Raw genomic sequence first — 5608 nt, forward strand, 5'->3', positions numbered from 1 at the left:
GCATCTCGTCCTTCGGATATACCAAGCCCGTCGACTCCCTTCCCGTGTCATCCTTCTCGCTAGCTGCGTCTTCCGCTTGACTTCTTGTATTCCTAAGCTCCTACACACTTAGACATAAGGATCAAACATAACAGGACCTACCTGAACTTAGTTGACCATATCAAAACTACCCCATGGTACTAACAGATTCCAAGTTGAAAGGGATTATATTGGTCACTACACTAGTATCTGTCCTAATGGGAGTGGTGTTAGCCTATCTAGTTTATTAGAGTTCTGTTGTTGTTACTGTCGTTATGTACGAACGATAATAAATCCATTTAGTTCATGTAAGTGGTTGTGTGAGTTTGTTATATATTAACAATATGCAGCATGTTTATGTTAATGATATATTCATTCATATGTTTATTATGTCAATTATTCTACATGATAAATGTTCAATACATATACTCTTTGATTAGTTCATTATGAATATAATTATAAATGATTTGTTTATTTAATTAAAAAAAGGTAAACAATGATGAAGTTCACTAGATGGCGTGTATGTAATATAATCTATCAATGTCGGTCAGATTAAAAGATACAAATGATGAGTGAAAATATAGTTCACTTAGTTTTATAAACTAAATCAGATTTATATTGAGTTGATAAGATATTACATACATACAATACACACTGAATATCTAAATAATTTATTTATTTATGGTAGATTATGAAAACTAAGAACATTATAACTAAACTCAACAAGGGAGAAAAATTTAATGGGGAAAACTATAAAATCTGGCACATTAGGATACAGTATGTACTTGAGGAACAAGAAGTTTTGAAAATTATAAATCAGGTTATGGTAGAACTTGTAGATGGTCCCACTATATAAAACAGACGAGATCTTGATGCCTATAAGACGTGGAAGAAAAAGAACTCCACTGCAAAGGGCATATTGATTAGTTCAATGGTAGATGACTTAGTTTTTGAGTATGAGTCGTATCTTAAGGCTCATACAGTCTGGGTAGTCTTTAAGGATAAATACAATGGCGTAAGTCTGAGCAAGCTTTGATAGCTGACGATCAAATTTGACAGCTATAAGAAATGTCTAAATATTTCAATGGTTCAAGACCTCAAGGAGATGTCGAATATGATTCGAGAGCTTAAAACTACTGGTCATGAGTTGACTGATGAACAATAGGTTCAAGAAGTTATTCGTTTCCTTCCAGATTCTTATGAAATCATGAATTAGGCTCTAACTTAAAGTGAGAATATTAAGACTTTCACTGATGTCTCACACCATGTAGAATTGGAGGTAGAGAGAATAGAATCCGTAAGGATTTTTAGACTGGCATATGTGGTTGTCGGTTCTGTTGGATCATTTAGATCCAAGAAAAAGAAATGGTTCAAGAAGGGGAAGGGAAAGAAGAAAGGAGCTGCTACTATGGGACAAGGCCCAATCAAGAAGAAAGGAAAGAAGACTTGAGTGAAACTTAAAAGTAAGTTGACTTGCTTTAATTGCTGTAAGAAGGGTCAGTTTTCCCAGGAGTGCACTAAACCGAAAAAGGTAAATCCAAGTGTGTCTTATTTTCTTGATCATTTTATTGCTAGTTCAGTGTTATTAGCTGAGTTTTATCATATGTGGATTATAGAGTCGGGAGCAACCAACCCTATAGTTTGGGAGCAAGTTACATTTGCAGAGTATCGTCGGGTACCAATTATCAACAAATGGATCTATGTAGGAAACAATGCAAGAGTTGAAGTCAAAGGAGTTAGCACTTGCAAACTCAACGCCCATGGTGATAGTATTTTGTTTCTACATGATATCCTATATACTCCTGAAATTCTACGGAATCTTGCTTCCATTACATGTCGATTTAGGGTATTGTATTAATTTTTACAGCCGGTATATTAAACTTAAGATTGACTCAGTATCAATTGGATATAGATTTTAACAAATGATTTATGGTTCTTAATGTAGAACTAGATGCCAATTGTACAATTGAAGGTTGTTTTTCGAACATTGCTTTAACTAGTGATGCAGGTATAACTGATAGGTTTGACATGCTAGATTAAGATACATAGGACAAGAACGTATGAATTGGTTAGCTAGAGAGGGTCTATTGGGCACTCGGGCTAAGATTCAATTGTCTATATGTGAGCATTGTCTTGTTGAAAAAATAACTAGGAAATCATTTGGTAAGACTATTAGAGCTGGATCACCATTGTAATTAATTTATTCGGATATTTGTGGTCCAATAAATGTGAAGGTTAGACATGGAGTTTAATATTTCATTACATTTATAGATGATTTCTCTCATTTTGGTTATGTGTATTTGATTTCTTATAAATATGAAACATTAAATTGCTTCATTCGTTATATGAACGAAGTTGGAAATCGAATGAAATGAAAGGTTAAGACTTTACGCATAGACTATGGAGGGAAATATTTTTTTGATATGTTCAAAACAATATGTAATGATAGAGGGATTATAAAATAGCTAACAATCCCTGGAAAACCATAGTAAAATGGGGTACCTGAAAAAAGAAATAAGACATTTCTTAAAATGGTTAGGTCTATGATGGCGTAGGCTAATTTACTGATTTTCTATTGGGGAGATACATTATTAACTGTGGCCTAAATATTTAACAAAGTACCTTCAAAGTCAATTCCATCTATCCTATATGAATGTTGGACAGGTAGAAAACCATATTTGAGTAATCTGAAACCCTGGGGATTAGTTGTTTATGTTCATGATAGTTCTCACAAGTATGGAAAAATAGGATCTAGGGGTTAGAAATATATTTTTATTAGATATCATGAGACCTCAAAAGGTTATGTTTTTATAGGTGAGCAACTAGATGGAACCATCTCCGAAATAGATTCGAGAGATGCGACTGTTCTCGAAATAGAGTTCCTAACCAGAGGTGATGTTGATAAAAGTGTTCCTCTATTTGAGGAGGATGAGATAAGAGAGGTGTCAAAAGGGATGTTTGAGTCGAGTCAACCGAGTGGGAGTGATATGCCAAGTCATGAGTTGACTTCTCAACAGCCCAACTTAAGAAGAAGTGTTTGTCAAATCAAACCTAAAAAAGAGGTTTGATATTGAGAATGAGACATTGATGATACTCCCAGTATATCATGATAAACCTCAATCTATTGAGGAAGCATTAGGATATAGAGTTAGAGAAAAGTGGAAAGCTGCAATGGTTGAAGAGATGGAGTCTATCAATCATAATCATGTTTGGGACTTAGTTGATCTTCCTCCGGGCCGAAAGACTATTGGAAATAAGTGGATTCTCAAGATAAAGAGGAAAACTGATGGATCAATTAACATATACAAAACTTGTTTGGTTGCAAAAGGATATACCCAAATGGAAAGTATTAACTTTGAAAAGACACTTTCTCCTATAATAAAATTTATGTCAATACGAGTTATTTTGACCTTTGTAGCATATTATGACTTGGAATTACATCAAATGAATGTAAAATCACTTTTCTTAATGGTGAGCTTGACGAGGAAATTTTTATGATTCAGCTAGAAGGTTTCATTGCTAAAGGCTAGGAGGAGAAAGTATGTAGACTTAAAATGTCTATTTATGAGCTAAAGCAAACATCAAGACAATGGAACATAAGATTTAACGAAGTTATTTTATCTTATAGTTTCAAGATGATTAATGAAGATCATTATGTTTTCATGAAAAGGAAAAAGGAAAGTATATTATTATATCATTATATGTTGATGATATGCCAATAACTGGAAATGACATAGGATATGTGAATGAAGTCAAGAAGTGATTGTCATCATAATTTGATACAATGGATATGGGAGAAGTTGAGTACATTTTAGAAGTAAAGATCATTAGAGATAGTTCTAAAAGACTTTTGAGTCTGTCACAAGAGTTTTATATAAATAAGATGTTACATCATTTTAGCATGTCTGATTGCAACATAGAACATGCACATATTATGAAAGGTACTGTTTTGAACAATAGTATGTGTTCCAAAACTCCTGAGAAAATAAATGAGATGAATAAAAAATCATTTGTCAATACTATTGATAGTTTGATATAAACTATGTTATGTACACGTCCCGATGTCAGCTATGATGTTGGTTTAGTTAGTCACTTCCAATCAAACTCAGGACTGAGACACTAAAAGGCTATAAAAAGGATGTTCAGATATCTGAAGGCAACAACATATTATTATCTTCATTTTCAAGGATCACATATGAGTCTAAAAGGCTATTTAGATGTAGATTAGGCTGGGGACCTGGATGATAGAAAATCTGTTAGGGTTGATTTGTAGCTAAAAGGGGGGGGGTGAATAGCTCGTCACGCTTCGTTGACTTGCTTCGTTATTGTTGATATGCAACGAAAAGACTCGAAACAAGACTCACAACGCTAACACGAGGATTTACTTAGTATCCACCTCAAGAAGAGGTGACTAATCCAATGATCCACGCACGACACACTCATCCACTTTGAAAACACTCCTTTACGGTAATTACCGAAGGTAGAGAAGGCCTATACAAACTTTACATACAAGAAGAAAGGAGAGAGAATCAAATACAAGTAAAATCTTACAAGATTTACAATATGAAATCGAAACCCTAGCTTCTTCTTCTCCTTATGGAATGTCTCTTGACCTTGGAAGTGCAGCAACACTTTTCTCCAAGAAGCTTCAAGAACTGGCGGAGAGTTGTGGAGAAGCTCGTGTGAAGATCGGGAAGAAGCTCGCGAAGGACTACTGAAGAGATCGCTCGTCAACGGCTTTAATCCTGCACAACTGTCACAACCCAGTTGATCGACCAATAGATTGGGGAGGCTTAAATCGATTGGTTGATCAATTCAAAGCACCTCTGTGCTCGCTGGAAGTTGCCTGAATCAATCGATTGATAGATTCAGGCTTTCTCGCGATTGCGCTAGAAAACCAGCTGTCAATCGATCTGCCGATCGATTGGAGGTGCCCGATCGATTGACTAATAGATTGGGTAGCTCTCTATGCTCACGACACTTGCACCCAATCGATTGGTTGATCGATTGGGTCACCATCGCAGCACTCTCCCAATCGATCGGCTGATCGATTGGGCTTGGGACAATCGATCAGTCGATCGATTACCCCAACCTTGACTTGCATAAACTTAAGTCCAAGGTTCCCAAATCCAATATCTGGTTAACCGTGACCTATTAGAACTCCTTCTGCCTAGCATCTGGTCAACCTTGACCTGTTGGGATTTCTTCACCAAATATCCGGTCAATTCTTTAACCCACTTGGACTTTTCTCCTAATGTTGAGTGTCCGGTCAACCTTGACCCACTTGGACTTACCGTCTCGTGCCAAGTGTCTGGTCCTCCATGATCCACTTGGACGTCCACCAGATGTCCGATCACCCTTGACCCATCTAGATTTCCTTATGCTAAGTATCCGGTCAATCCTTTGACCTATTTGGGCTTCCCAACACCGGGTGTCTGGTCAACTTTAACTCACCTGGATCTCCACGTGCCTAACTTCACTCACCAGATCTTTCCATCTGCCTAGCATCACTCACTAGCACTTTATATCTGCCTGGTTTCACTCACTAGGAGTTTCATCGAGCTTCACTCACTAGGGTTTTCACCTGGCT

The sequence above is a fragment of the Zingiber officinale genome, chromosome 3A (assembly GCF_018446385.1).
Source record: "Zingiber officinale cultivar Zhangliang chromosome 3A, Zo_v1.1, whole genome shotgun sequence".
NCBI classification, from domain to species: domain Eukaryota; kingdom Viridiplantae; phylum Streptophyta; class Magnoliopsida; order Zingiberales; family Zingiberaceae; genus Zingiber; species Zingiber officinale.